Below are 16404 nucleotides of genomic sequence, written 5' to 3'. Positions count from 1 at the left end.
TTTTGTATTATTTGATGGTACCTCCCGCATTCTAATCATCATCTGACTTGTCTTTCATGCTAATATTGGCTGTTCATGGTTGTGTTATTTTTAATTGAAAAAAATAAAACTATCACTACAAGCAATAACAAACCAGGATTCAGTCCTAATGGGGGGGGGGGGGGGGGATGCACTAAAGACATTTCTTCTGGAATCGAGTTTGTATTTTAAGAGTAGGAGACAAAAAGTACAGTTTTGTACCTACCATAAATGTAGATGTTCGAGGATCCACATTGCTGCAGTCCTAACCATTGGGTAGTCCGCTGTCCAGTCGGCCCGAATACCAAAGTATATGGCTGACGTCGGTCAAGGCGCATTAGACTGACGTCAGGACGTCAGGGTACTAATGCGCATGACCGACGTCATATCCTCAGTCTTTTCTTGCCCCAGATGTCAGAAGACCCTAAAAAGACAAGGCCAAAACCAAAAACACCAAACACTCCTGCACCAAAAATATGTACAATATATACAAAATTACAAGAGTATAACCTCACCCACACAACCACCCCTAAACACAGAGGGGAAGGAGGGAGGGTAAATTGGACTGCAGCAATGTGGATCTTCGAACATCTACATTTATGGTAGGTACAAAACTGTACTATGTTCTTCATCTCACATTGCTGCAGTCCTGACACTTGGGTAGAATCCCAAAGCAGAGGTAAGGGAGGCTGGCAAATCATAAGGAAGCAGGAGCTGTCAACATGCCTTGCAAAACAGCTGTGGCAAAACCAGCCCTAGATTTAGAGTAGAGAGGAAGGTGGTAATGCTTAGAGAAAGTATGCACCGAACTCCAAGTAGCTGCCTCCAAAATATCCTTAGTTGCCACTCCCCTTAGAAATGCTGTTGAAGTGGCAGTAGCCCTAGTGGAATGAGGCCTAATCCCAGCTGGAATCTCCTTGCCATGATGGGAATAACAAAATGCAATGCAAAACCCAATCCACTTAGAAATAGTTTGTTTTGACACAGGCTTGCCCTGAGAACTCAAAGCAAAAGAAACAAACAACTGCTGAGACTGCCTAAAATCCTTAGTCCTGCTTAAATAATAACGCAACTGCCTGTGTACATCTAAAGTGTGCAAAATCTTTTCCCCTTATTTTGGGGATCTGCATAGAAAGTAGGCAAATGAATAGTTTGGTTTAAAGCCACACTAGAAACCACCTTAGGCATAAAAGAAGGATTAGTACGTAATGATACCCTATCCTTATGGAAAATCAAAAAAGGCTCTACCGCCATAAGGGCCTGCAATTCAGAAACCCTTCTTGCAGAAGTAATGGCCAACAAAAAAGCAGTCTTCCATGACAAGTATTTCAAGTCAGCAGTAGCCGCAGGCTCAAAAGGTTGTAGAGTAAGTTTCTCCAACACAAAATTGAGATCCCAAGCAGGAGTAGGAGCTCTACGTGGGGTCTTATATTCTTTGCCCCTCTAAGAAATTGCTTGAACAAAGGATGCGAAAACAATGGTGGGTCACAATCAGTGAGCTGAAATTGCTGCAGCATGAATCTTAATGGAAGAGAAAGACAAACCTTTGTCCAATAACTCAGTAAGATATTGAAGAGCCACACTCAAATTAGGCTCAGAAATCTCCAAATTCTTTGCTGCACTCCAAAATAAAAATCTCTTCCATTTTTCTGCGTACACTTTCCTTGTACTAGGTCTTCTGGCTTCCATAATCACATTTAAAACTTGTTGAGGAAGTTGAGACCTGCTGTCTTTCAAAACAGAATATGCCAGGCTGTTAGATGAAGAGAGTGAAGCTTGACATTGAGCAGGTGACCGTCCCTCTGAGACAACAGGTGTGGAAGCAAAGGTAAAGGCCATGGAGGCTTCCTTACCAGACTCCTCAGTAATGGGTACCAGTGTTGCCGAGGCCAATCTGGAGCTATTAAAATCATCCTTGGCTTGTCTTGTCTGACTTTTAGGAGCACCTTTGGGAGAAGAGGCAGAGGTGGAAAGGCATACACATGAAGATTTTTCCAACTGAAAGAAAGAGCATCCACTTTCCAAGCCGTGTGATGAAACCTCTCTGTGCAAAACTTTGGCAGCTGGTGGTTTAGTGGAGAAGCGAACAGATCTATGTCTGGAGTTCCCCATGACACTGTCAATTTCCAAAATACATGAAGATCCAGTTTCCACTCGTGGGGATCCATGATTTGTCTGCTTAACACATCTGCTAAGGAGTTCTGTGCTCCTGGCAGAAACCTTGCCTGAAGAGTTAGTTGCAATCTGAGCGCAGTCTCCCATAAAATCATTGCTTGCCTGCACAACGGGTAAGAATGTGTTCCCCCTTGTTTGTTGATGTACCACATGACAGTTGTGTTGTCTGTTAGAATCAACACCTGCCCTGGAAGAAGTAACTCCTTGAAAGCCATTAATGCAAACTGGACTGCTAACATCTCCTTCATGTTGATATGTAGATGCTGTAGTCTGGCAGGCCACTTGTCTTGTATCCACTTTCCATTTAGATGAGCTCCCCAAGCAATGTCTGAGGCATCTGTCGTTAGAATCTGACTCGCCTCTGGCCGGGTCACAGAGAGTCCCTTGTTTAGGTGACATTCCTGAGCCCACCACAAAAATTCCTGTTGAATGCAAGGTATTATTTGAATGACAGTGTCCAAATCCTGGCAGTGCTGTGTCCATACATTTTTGAGATACCATTGCAGCTTCCTCATATGCAGTTTGGCATTGGGAAGCACCAGAATACAAGATGCCATGAACCCTAAGGCTTGAAGGACTGTCCTTGCAGTCAGCCCGGACTGAAGAGATAGTTGATGGAAGTAAATGGAAAGATTCTTTTGTTTGTCCGGGGTTAAAAGGCCATCTGGGCTGCTGTATTCAGTCTCACACCCAGAAAGCACATGTCTTGAGAGGGTACTAGACTGGACTTTATTTCGTTCACAGAATACCCTAGGCATCTTAGCACTGCTATCACATATTCCAAATGCTGTAAAGGTCTTCCTTTTCTTGAGCCAGAATCAGGCAGTCGTCCAAGTAAGGATAGATTTGAATTCCTTTTAGCCTGAAGTAAGCTATCACTGGAGCCAGAACCTTTGTGAATACTCTAGGCAGTAGATAAGCCAAAGGGCAATGCAGAGAACTGATAATGGGAATTTCCAGCTCGAAAACGCAGATACTTCCTGCAACTTAGTCTGATAGGCACATGAAGGTAAGCCTCCTTGAGATCTAAAGTTACCATCCAGTGATCTTTGCCCAGCAGAGGTAAAAGCTGTTGTAACGTCAACATTTTGAACTTGGGAATGTCCAGATAAGTGTTGAGGATAGATAAATCCAAAATTGGTCTCCACGTGTCCCCTTCTTTGGTACTAGGAACAGGCGAGAATAAAATCCTAGGCCCCTTTCTGGCACAGGGACTGGCTGAATGGCCCCTATTTGGAGTAACAGAGAAATTTGCTTGTGAGCCTCTTTTCTTTGCAGAGGAGGAATGTCTGGCATGCCTTTGAAAGGAGGCAAGGTATGGAAATAAAACCTGTAACCGTGGTGAATGATATCCAAAACCCATCTGTCTTGGGTAATTAAATCCCAATTTTCTTTGAAAAGAGCCAGCCTTCCTCCCAAAGGTGCTGCCAGACGAGAATGTACTGGCAGCTGAAAAGGCAGGTCATTGGGTCTGTTTACGAAAGGACTGACCCCTGCCCTCACCAGAAGTCTGAGCAGGTGAACTCCCTGTTCTAGGCCTAAAAGAACCTTGAGCTCTGCCCCTACCACGTCTAGACCTACCCCTAGACTGGGAATCATAAGCAGGATATGTCCATCCCTTAGTAGGCCAATTTCTACTAAACTTAGGAGGCTGCACCTGCAAAAAATCTTAACAGTTTGCATAGACTTAGCCTTGTCCTCCATTTTCTTTAAAACTGCTTCCACAGGCGAACCAAACAACACGTCAGACTGTAAAGGAGCATCCAAAATCCTTGTCTTAACATGCTCAGCTAAATTCTGATCCCTCAACCAGGCGTGCCTACGAAGAACAGAACCAGTGGCAGCCACCCTCGAGGAGGCCTGCACAGCATCAAAACCACATTGCAATGAATGCTTACCCACCTGTTCAGACACATGAACTAAATCCTGCAACTCTTTACACTCAATACCTTCCGCCAGAGCATCCACCTTAGACTTCAATTGTGAAAGGAGATAATTTTGATATTTTAACATGTGAAACTGGCAATTCAACGCCCTCATGGCTAAAGTGGAAGAAGTATACACCTTCTTTCCCCATCTATCCAAAGCCCTTGCCTTTTTATCAGGAGGAACAGGATTTTTAACAACAGAAGCCTTAACACCTTTAGGCCCCTGAGAGACAGTTTCTGGGTCTGCCCTAGGACTCTTAAAAAGATACTTATGAGCTTCAGGCACCCTATAGTACCTATCCAGTTTAACTGGGGCAGGAGGCAAAGAATCAGGGTTCAGGGAAGCCTCTGCAAAAACATCTTCCACCACATTCAGAACAGGAGGTATAGCTAAAGGCCTATGCTGGGGTAAAACAAGAATTCCTAAGCCTCTTCCTGGAATCAGAGAAATCCTGACCTTCCCATTTAAAATGCTCCCTCATGGAATGCAGAGTCTCTGAAAATGAAAAATCCTCAGGAGGAGAAGCTGAAGGAGTAGAATCATCCACATCAGAATCAGAATAAGGAGGAAACTCCTGCAAGTCTTCAGCCAAGACTCAGAAGCCTCGAACACTGCTCAAAACTCTCAAACTCAGGCTCCACCCTAGGCCTCTTATCAGGAGGGGGCATAGAACCTCTAATCATAGTAATCAAATCCTCTGCCATTTTAAGCATATGTTTCTTAGGCAAAGATCCTGAAGAGCTAGGAGAAACCCCCACTGAAGTTAAACCTGGCCTGCCTCTCAAAGAAGTCTTGGAAACAGAAGGGGAGGCTCTAACCACCTTAGGAAGAGAGGGAAGAACAGCCACCTGAGAAGCCCCTTCAGCCAGGCCTACCTCCTGAGAGGACACATCCTGTAACAGTAAAGTCTCTCCCTGAGACTCCAAAGAAACTCCTGGCAAAACCTCCGGCTCCACTGAGCCTTCTAAAGAACCGACGTCCGGGACTGCCGGTTCTTCAACTCTAGGCTTTGCTGCTTTGTCCTTGCGCTTTTTGGACGAAGCGGGCGTCGGAGCATCCGACGGCATTTTATAATTACAACGCTTCCCAAAAACTAACCTGGCACAGTCTAACCTTCTCTTAATAGTGCGTTTGTTAAATCTAGCACAAGAGCGGCATCCAACAACGTCGTGCTCAGGCCCTAAACAAGGTATACACAAGGTATGGTAATCCCTATGAGGTATCTGTTTCCCACAAGAAATACAGTTATTCACTTTTTCTGACATCCGGTTAAATACTGAGGCAAGAAAAAACCAAAATATTCCCCAACGGGGTACTTAGCCAACTTTGATTCGGTCTGAAACTCCGACTTCAGAAAATTTCAGAACGCCAACCTGCACTCGCAAAACTGCTTCTGCATCGGACCATGCGGCAAAAAAGACTGAGGATATGACGTCGGTCATGCGCATTAGTGTCCTGACGTCAGTCTAATGCGCCTTGACCGACGTCAGCCATATACTTTGGTATTCGGGCCGACTGGACAGCGGACTACCCAATGGTTAGGACTGCAGCAATGTGGAATGAAGAACATCCACTTTTATACTTATCTGCTGCTCTTCACTTTCTTGTCTTTTATTTATGCCATAATATTTATTTCTAGAGAATGAATTAGTGGTGTTAATAGCAAATGTTTCCGACACACAGCTGCATTAATAGGACAACAGTCAAGTATGAGAGTTTGGTGCCTTATAAGATCGTTTCAGTACTACCGAGCCAAGTGCTGAACAAAAGGGTAATGAAAACATCTTCCGCATTTTCAAAACATTTCTTATGGGGACTTTTTGAATGTTATTTGTAGTTTGATTTTTAATTGTAATTCTTGTGTCGAGTTTTCAAAAATCCCCTCTGCCCTGACATTTTCTTTTCTGTACTTGCACAGATTACCTCATGGAACTTTCTGTACAGCATTACCTTGAATCAGTCATCTTCCCGGTCACCGCTCTCATTTAGACACAGGTACAGAAAACACCTATTCCTTTTTTAGGAGAATAGTTAAGTGAACTTTTTAGTCTAAATCTCCCATTCCACTATGCATCAAGTATTTCCAAGCAAAAATCAGGGGGACAGACTCCGTTCTAAAAACAACTTCCTTTAATGAAAAATAAACTTCAGAGGTAGCAGAACAATTACACAGAACAAGAGCTTTCGCCCATGTTCAATACCAGGACTTCTTCAAAGTTCAAAATTAACTCACATTTCATTGATTAAATATCCTACCTAAAGGGTCTCTCCATTAATTCTGAAAGGGAGAAAGCAAACATGGCAGTGACTCAAGGCAGGCAAAATAACTCTGGTAATCCCAATTTCAACCTTAAAGACTAGTTAAATAAAGAGTTTGATTTTTTGAAGGAAAAGAGACCAGACTGAAGTTTCTTTAAACTGCAAAATTTCAAAAATAAGTTTGTAAAATATCACAAGTTGCAAATAGAAAATAGTTACTTTTGAGAATGTTTAAGGGAAAGGATTGTTCCAAAAGGGAGAAGTTTCTGAGTTGTGAGAAGGGACTGAGTTACATTTCAAACTTTTGAACGTTTGACCACCAGGGGTTTGAGCTCATAGAAATGCTGATGAAACACAATTAGAATAATATGGACATTTTGAAGACTGACATTAAGACCGATAATATTAGGAACACTTGATTTTTATAAGAAAGATTAGGAAAAAGTTTTTTGAATGTTGAGAAATGTTGGTGTGAAGTTAAAGCTAAAAAGAAAGGAAACATTTTGTTACAGGAATGATTATAGGAATCAAAAAGCATATCCAAAACCACCAAACAATGTGAAGGAGAGTATGTACTGGAAAGACCAAAGTAATGGGAGGAGTCGAATTTATAATGAGACAGGAGAGTCCCCCGGGAAACACCTCCACCAACACAGCAGAGACTAGCATTTACTTAGGTAACCCAGAGTGGCAAGAACCAAGAAGCAATGGTTCCTTGGGACAAGAGACTCTGTCTTTTTTTCCCTTTCTTTTGGTCATCCCTAGAAGGGAGTGAAGAAGAAATAAAACACAAAAGGTACCATTAACTTTAATAGCTAATAAAAAAGTGGGGAAAGGGTGATTTTAAGATCTGTAACTATAGTTCAGTTTACCACAAAATTGTGCTTCTCTTTTAGAAAAGGAACTTACTTTCATATCAGCAAGGAAGGGGAAGCTTGTTTACACCTTATTAGATTTAAAAATGTTCACAAGACAATTGAATTTAGATCTCTTGTTAGAAGAAACTAACAATGGAAGGTCACCCAATTAATTTATTAAAAAGCCAATATAATGTATATAATCCACCTTTACACCCCACCATAACTTTAGTCAAAAAGATGTGTGAAATCAGGATGATTCTGAAGGATACTTATATTAACAGAAACATTGGTAAGAACATGAGCACAGGTGAAATGAAGTCACTGAACAATTTATGTGGTAATAAGGGAACCTGACAAAGTGGGAGGTTTTGTAGTGATGGATATCACAACCAACCAATTCCAGGAAGGAGAGCTTATTATTTGCAGGGAAATGCCATCTATAAATTAACTGAATATAACACATGCAAAAATAGACACTATTCTTTATGATTTATTGACGCAAAGGCAAATTACTGTTACTGAGTATTCATATTTAAAAGTTGATTTTTTTGCATTCCAAGGATTTGTGGCATACAAAAATCTACAAAAACTTAAATGACCCCCCCCCCCCTTGCAACCTATAGTGGATGCAAATGGCTCAAAAGCATGTGGTTGGGCAAAATTTATAGATCTTGAACTAAAGAATGTCCTTTGCGAAGAGACATTTTGAAGAACTCATGGGCTCCCTTACTCAGATTTGAGATGCAATGTACAGGGAAGACCCAATATTAACAACTATAGATATACCAGATTTATTTACAGTTATACCATACCATTGTGGTCTTAACTAGTTTATGGAATATCTTATTTCTAAGAATAGGTTTGATAACACAATTACTGTTCTTAGACTTTCAATGGACTTAGTACTAAACAAAAAATAAATCTGGCTTAAAAGAACCATCTTCAAACAGAAAATGGGGGTTGCAATGGGTGCAGCATGAGTCCCCATTTTTGCTAATATTGTTCTATCCTTCTGGGAAAGAAATATTATTTTTAAATCAGAATTTTGTAGCTCATGGACCTTTTATGGGTGATTTTGAATTTTTTTTTTTTTTTTGTAATGATACAGAGGCCACATTACATGTTTTTCAATATATATATAGCACTACAGACTAATTAGGAGTTCACTATTAATAAATCTAGGATGAGTATACATTATTTGGACAGTGAGATTTCTACAGACCATACAAACAAGTGTTGCATTTCATATTTATACAGGAAATGTATATACTCAAATACATTACTTCACTTTGACAGTTGTAACCCCATCCATTAAAAGAAGGCTTTAGTAAAAGAACAATGCTTTAGTAAAAGGACAGTCAGTAAGACTTTCTAGAATGGTTTCCAGTCTTGAAAATATTTTATTCATGGGGAGAAATTAAGATCTATGTTACTTAACAGAAGTTACCCAATAAGGTTGCTGAAGGAGATTTTTAATGAAGATTACAAAACGAGATCTAAAGGCATATATAAACCCCTTTTGGGTATTGCTTTACCTGCCCCTGAGAGAACCACTAACAATACCAACCAATTTCAAAAGGGTTGTATTGCCACGTGCAATAAGAGTTCAGAGATTATTAAAAGCATTGTGGTTAATTGGACAATACTTGAAATTGATGAAATTTATAACACAAAAGTAGATAATAGCCCTGTAGTAATCTATAGGAGAGACTGGAATCTAAAGAATTTTCTTGAAGCTAAAAAAAAGTGAAAGGGTGATGGTGGATGGACACAAAGGAATGAAAAAAAATGTAGGAGATGTCCCCAATTTAAGTACATTACTGAAGGGACATCTAAAATGTGTACTGGTATGGGGGGGGGTTTCTGTTTTTAGAAGCTGCAACTGAGATGAACATGGTGGTCTACGCTGCAGTTTGTACAGATTGCCCCTTGTTCCATATTTGTAAAATGAAAAGACATATAAGAGAGTGCATTTACGAGCATATTAGGGACACTAAAAATCAAATCAGTCCACTGCCCTTTGTAGGAATATAGAACATAATGATGGGGATGGCTTTGGGTTCTTTATCACTGATGTAGTTGAACTAGACCCCAGGGGAGGGCCAGTTAAGATTAAGCTGTAATGTAAGGATGCCAAACGGCAACTAAAAACAGGTACAGCTGGAACAAATGGATTAAATGATCCCACTAGTATGTTTTTTTTTTTTAAAAATGAAGGCACTAAATTTTTAATTTTGTAAGGGGTAGATGGTAATGTGTTTTAATATCTGCAAATTGAACCCTTTTCTATTTATATATAAATAGACATAGTTATCTATTTATTTATGTGTACACTATACACATTTTTATTTATTTATTGTAGGCATGTATGTATGTATGTATGGGTGTGGACTTATGTAAATATATTTAGTTTTTAATGCTGTTTATTTGCAAATAGAATGCATAAAAGTGAGCATTATATTATACATACATATTTGCATTGGTGCTATTTTCCAGGTTTTCCTCGAGTTTTCACTATGAAAGGATGCTATTAATGCATGGCAGAATAAGCATGCATTTGTTTTTTATTGGTTAATTGAGTTAAGGATTATTAGGGGGAGGTACCTTAGGTAGGATATTTAAGTCAATGAAATGTAAATTAGTTTTGAACTTTGTAGAAGTTCTGGTATTGAGAAAGGATGACGGCACTTGTTTTATGTAATTTTTGTGCTTCTTTTCAAGTACATTTTTCATTAAAGGAATTTTTTTTTTTTTTTTTTTTTTTTTTTTTTAGAAAGTCAGTCCCCCCCCACCCCTATTTTTTGAACATAATTACTTAAATTGTGCCTAGTAGAGTGGCTTCTAGTCACTTTTTTTTTCTTCCTATAAGTTTTTTCCATTTTTTTTTTCATTTGTTTGTGGTTTAATACATACACACCCACACAAGCACAAAAACACATACTTATTTGTCGAACATTTAGTGGTTAGCTTACAAAATGTCAAACATATGCAATGAAAACTGTAGTCAGTAAAACTGCAGACTGGACTTCATTATGGGACCTGCTGGAGGGCAAGTCAATGCTTCCTGTCTCCTCAGTCAGTGGATTGAGATAGAATGTTGAACGCAAATCATTGAAAGTGTCTATCACAAACTGTTCAGTAAAATAGAATGCAACCATATATAAATATATCAGCTATTAAGGGCTATAAATATCCTAGGATTTTCCTTTCACTGTACCATGCCATTCTGTAGCCTGAAAGGACATTGAGCCACATTTCTTCAGGACCAAGTGTCAGCAACACAATGCAGGTCCTACATATGAGCTGCATACTATGTTGATTAATTCAATGGCCCATTCGGATCTTGAAGGTCAATATCAAGGAGCATGTTTCTTCTTCTTCACTTGGTTTTCTTTAAAAGCACTCTCCTTTTCAGACATGCGCACCATCTGTGCACTATCATTTCACGTGGTTTCTTCTTCAAACAAATAAAATGGCAGCACTGCAGGTGGATGGCTGTTTATCACCCCAAGCTGTAAGCAGTTTCTTTGACCCAGGCAGACAAACTACTGCAGTATATTTTCAAGCTTTTAAATACACTTTTTTGCATGCACAGAAACTCCACTGGAAAGAGTTACAAGTCCTCAACCATAAACATCTGTTGTGTGTTGGTTATTTACACTCATGGACTGTTTTCTTTAAATACACAGACTGTTCTCTCTTTTAATGCATGCACTGATCAGTGTAAACTTCTGCTGTGCCAATTAAATGCATGCATGGACTTTTAAATGCTGCATATTACTTCAGTTTTCAATTGACTGAAGCACACCCTGACTTAAAGGAAGAGAGAGACCGTCGTGTGTGAGACCTGGATCCAAGACAGCACAACTCCTCCATATGCAGTAATATAACTCCTAAAATCATCAAATCTGCAATCTAGATATGGATTGTACAACAACTTTCTAGTAAGATTGACAATATGTGGGTTACAGTCAATCAGGCTAGTTATTAGTTTCCTAGTTCTTATCACTCAGAATTTATCTAATTGTTACTTTCATTGTTCTTTAAAAAGACCATTTTCTGAGTCATAATGTAACTGTTAACCAGTTAAACTCACTTTAGGGCAACCTAGGAGCACAGTAGGCAAATGGATGTAGAAAGGCTCAAATACTGCACCAATGACTATGAGAAACAGCTCACTGAAAGTTTAGAGTCTTAGTCATCTGTGATAACAGTAAGACCTCCATTAACTTCATTTTTTGGTAATCCCTGAGGATTATAGTCAGTCGATAATATTACAGTTTTGCAGTTATTGTTAATGAAAATGCATGTTGATGCACAGCCTTGTTGTTTTATTGTTTGTCATTGGAGCTGCCTGGTACTTAAGGCAACCACCTGCTAACAAAGTGCTTACTAGATTAAAAAATACAAGGTTTTAAATCCTTCCAACTCCATTTGCGCACTGTTAAACTTATGGGTCACTCCTGAAAGGGAATGCTTTGCCCAGTGGGTTTCTCTGGTTAACAGACATCATGTTAAAAAGGTGTCACTTTTCAGGCCTTTGCCCTACCATTATTTTTGATTAGTCCAAAATTCTTGAACAAAGATGTTGAGAGTTTTTTTTTTTTTTTTTTTTTTTTTTTTAGTTTGCCCCATTTAATACTTGGGAGTTTTAGACTTTTCATCTTTTAAAAAATGTTTTATAAAGCAAAGCTTGTCATTCTAGCAAACTATTTAAAATCTGTTCCAGATTGAGTTTTCATCTGATTCTTGAGCTAAGAAGTTGAGAAAGCACAGGGGGCATTGCATCGTTCTGACAGCAGTGAGCTCAGAAACACATTTTTGGGATATTATGAATTTTTTATTTCACTTTATCTGAAGCAGATATTTAAGATGTACAGTCATACAAGGAGCTGTAATTGATGTGCGTCTCGTGTGTGTGCATGCGAGCATGTTTATAAATACTTGGTTCCTTCATCCTAGAGATGTTATAGTGTAAAGGAAGGAATTGACTAAAACAGGAGCATCATCATACAAGCCATTTTCTGTGGGTACAGTCCTTGGTTTCCTCGTTTCGTTGACGGTTAATAGTGCATCTATTACCTGGTTGTGAATAAACTGGACAGTCTGCAGTCTAGGAGTTTGCTGTTAATATTCCGTCTGCGAGTACATTTACAATTTAGCTTATTTTTAGCAGGCACTTGTGAAATGCACTGTGATGGGCTACATCAGGTTGACTGTTTTTTGTGCTATTAATGAGTTGCTTCCTGCTTGTGAAATGCACTGTGATGTGCTAAAGTGAGTCTACTTTACATTGTCAACTTTTCAGCAAGTCGACTTTCCAGCAAGTCGACTTTCATATGGCCGAGACCATATGGTCAACCTTCGAATAGCCGACCATGTAAAATAAACACATAAAACACAACAAACACCTTAAACTGTTAGCAGGGGGCCTACAGCCCCCTGCACCCCCCAATTGGGGCTCTGCCCCCCACGCCCCCTGTAACTTAAATATACCAACTCAAGATCACACTACAGTGTGGAAGAAGGAAATTTTCCCATTCTGCACTGTAGAGAGATAGCAGTTCCCCATAGTTGACTTTTCGAAAGTTGATCATATGGTCTCGGCCATATGAAAGTAGACTTTCTCAAAAGTCGACCATGTGAAGGAGACCCGCTACAGCAGGTTGCCTGGTACTTTGTTCGATTAAATGAGCTGATTCCTGTAGTGCAGAGTTTGAAGTGCAGTTCTAACCAAGTCACTGCAAACAGTGCTCTGGGCTGGCCCTGTAAAGGGACACTTGGGGTCAGTGGGCTGTCCCAGGCTAAGGCAAATGCATTACACATTTGTCTTTTGAATTAATGCACCCTTCATATAACCTCTAATTACGGCTTCATGATATGCTATTTGGCAATGAAGCCCAGCATGTGTCTTGTAGTTTAGTTTAATGAGTTGCCAGGTGCATTTTCATTAAATGAGAGTTTCAAGGGAAGAGAAATTTACTATTTCTCATGTGAAGTCTGTTTTCAATTGACAGTGCTTTGTTTTGTTTAGAAAATGGTTATCTGTTTTTACTGTTAATTTTGAAATGTACATTTTAATTTAAATGAAATCCAAATGTCTGCGAACAAAATGCAAAAGAAAAAAAGTAAACCATATGCAATGGCCACTGACAGGTCCGAACAGTAATTCCAGTGCAAGTAGGTCAGATCTGTACTTAGTGGCGTCAGAGGCGATGCATCTCCCACTTGATGACGGGGAAGACAATGGGAGGTCAAAAACGAGATACAAGCGTCCTGCAAGTATGCAAGTCCTCCAACACAAAACAGTATGACCTATGCAGTAATATAAATATATATTTGTTTTTTTGTTGGACTTGTGCGTTTCTGAACACAATCTGTTGCAACATCTATATTGTCTTAATTGCTTTGCTTTATTTGCTGCACTAAAGAATGAATCAAGTCATTAACAGGTGTGCACTGTGTCATCTAGCCTAGACAGGTGACACTTTAGTAATATCAGGTCATTAACAGGTCTGCATTGTGTCATCTAGCCTAGACAGGTGACACTTTAGTAATATCAGGTCATTAACAGGTCTGGATTGTGTCATCTAGCCTAGACAGGTGACACTTTAGTAATATCAGGTCATTAACAGGTCTGGATTGTGTCATCTAGCCTAGACAGGTGACACTTTAGTAATATCAGGTCATTAACAGGTCTGGATTGTGTAATCTAGCCTAGACAGGTGGCATTTTAGGAATATCAGGTCATTAACAGGTCTGGATTGTGGAATCTAGCCTAGACAGGTGACACTTTAGTAATATCAGGTCATTAACAGGTCTGGATTGTGTCATCTAGCCTAGACAGGTGACACTTTAGGAATATCAGGTCATTAACAGGTCTGGATTGTGTAATCTAGCCTAGACAGGTGGCATTTTAGGAATATCAGGTCATTAACAGGTCTGGATTGTGTAATCTAGCCTAGACAGGTGGCATTTTAGGAATATCAGGTCATTAACAGGTCTGGATTGTGTAATCTAGCCTAGACAGGTGGCATTTTAGGAATATCAGGTCATTAACAGGTCTGGATTGTGTCATCTAGCCTAGACAGGCGGCATTTTAGTAATATCAGGTCATTAACAGGTCTGGATTGTGTAATCTAGCCTAGACAGGTGACACTTTAGTAATATCAGGTCATTAACAGGTCTGGATTGTGTAATCTAGCCTAGACAGGTGACACTTTAGTAATATCAGGTCATTAACAGGTCTGGATTGTGTCATCTAGCCTAGACAGGTGGCATTTTAGGAATATCAGGTCATTAACAGGTCTGGATTGTGTCATCTAGCCTAGACAGGTGACACTTTAGTAATATCAGGTCATTAACAGGTCTGGATTGTGGAATCTAGCCTAGACAGGTGGCATTTTAGTAATCTCTTTCTGCAGTACTATTCTTAGACTCCAGCAACAGTGAAAGGCTCAGTACAGAAAAGCCTCACTGAGACCAACGACTGGTGTCAGAACCATGGCTTTTAGCTCAATGCCAAAAAATGTGTCATCCCCTTTGGGGAAAAACCCAGCTCCCATGAATTACTACATCGATGGTAGTCCACTGAACACAGAATGCATCATAAGAGATCTGGGAACACAGGTTGACAGCAACCTCTCTTTTGACCACCACATTGCCACTTTGGTCAGAAAGTCCTTCTATGTGGCACATCTTATCACCAAAGGTTTTGCATCCAGGAAGCAATAAATCATGGTCTCCCTCTACTCTTCCCTCATTAGGCCAATCATACAGTACAATGCCCCATTTGGCATGCACCTCACTAGAAACCTGCAATAACTGGAGGCGCCGCAAAGGTACCTCACAAAGATCATCCTTTGCCTTAAACACTTGTCCTATATGGACTGACTCAAAAAACTCAACTATTCTCAGTCTCATATCGCCTACTTAAGAGGTGATGTCTACTTGACTTACAAAAGCCATATCTGACCCAGCTCTGTTAGAAATGCTACATCTATAGAAATCCCAATCCCTCCACACTACATGCTCCAGAGACCTCAACCTCATTACCACAATCAACAGAATAAGCTGGAGGACAGCTTCATGACCCAAAGACTGCCCATGCTATGGAATAGACTATCCATACAGGTCAAGTGGAGCACCTCACTGGCCCTATTCAAGAGAAATCTTGACAAGTGGATGGGAAATAGAAAATTCACCCCAGGGCTCACTCCAGTGGCTCTACTTGACTGAGGCACTGGGAACTAAGGTCAGGTGGCATGATGTCAGGGTAATCCTATGGGCTAGGCTTGTAAAGGCTCCAGGGTCATTAGCCTAGTACACACATATGAAGGCAATGACATTTGTCAGGCCATTATTGTCTGCTGTATTTGGAGAGATGATCTTAGTTGTTGCATACTACTGGGCTATAAAGGGTTTCTGTACTTAGATAAACTATTGCTCTGTCTTGCCGTTACTGCAGGGACTAAAGTACTAACTTGTTAATGGGCTGCTTCTTGTGCCAAGGGTGCAGGGTTCGAGTCTTTCTACCTTCATTTACCTAATGTGTCAATCTGCTGTGTGGCCCAAATGGACCTCTTGAGAGCAGAGCTGGCCTCCTGCAGGATGTCAAAAGAATGCTTTGCTGATGAGAGTAGTCTGTCCATCTTTAATGCTTTTTCTGCCTCAACAATATTATGGTTGCTTAACCTCAAGAGTCCATGGGTTCCCTCCTTGCTACATCATAAATTAAAAAATACCCCTATGTGGATCTTTTGCTACTAACCTTTATACCACTGGATGGCACAGTGGTGCAGGGGGTGCATTGTCGCCTCACAGCAAGAGGCTCTCTGGTTCAATTCTCGGCTGGGTGCCTTCTGTGCAGAGTCTGCATGTCCTCCCTGTGTTCGTGTGGGTTTCCTCCAGGTACTTCGGTTTCCTACAACATCACAAAGACATACATCTGGGAGCATTTCTCCCTGGACCTCTGCTGAAAATTGGCTTTGTTCCAAATCAGACTTTCCTGGTAAACAAATGTTAAATAAAATAAATAAAAATCATGTAGGTTTTATTATTCCTTATCTCGACTCACTTGAGTTTTGGGGAATTGTTTTTTCTATGGCCCATGATGTTTCTAGAAAATAAAATGAACTACATGCCTGCTCGAGACAACTTTCTG

General features: G+C 40.2%; 1 protein-coding gene across 2 annotated transcripts in view; it reads right to left on the bottom strand.

Moving 5' to 3' along the window:
- KNDC1 (kinase non-catalytic C-lobe domain containing 1) overlaps window positions 1-16404 on the bottom strand; it is a 1471539-nt gene that overhangs the window by 1339494 nt on the left and 115641 nt on the right. The gene's annotated exons all lie outside the window — the stretch shown is intronic.

Source organism: Protopterus annectens, chromosome 14.part0, assembly GCF_019279795.1.
Source record: "Protopterus annectens isolate FY-2018-M chromosome 14.part0, PAN1.0, whole genome shotgun sequence".
Lineage (NCBI taxonomy): Eukaryota > Metazoa > Chordata > Ceratodontiformes > Protopteridae > Protopterus > Protopterus annectens.
The sequence above is the reverse complement of the archived record's forward strand: the minus strand, read 5'-3'. Positions and strand labels throughout refer to the sequence as shown.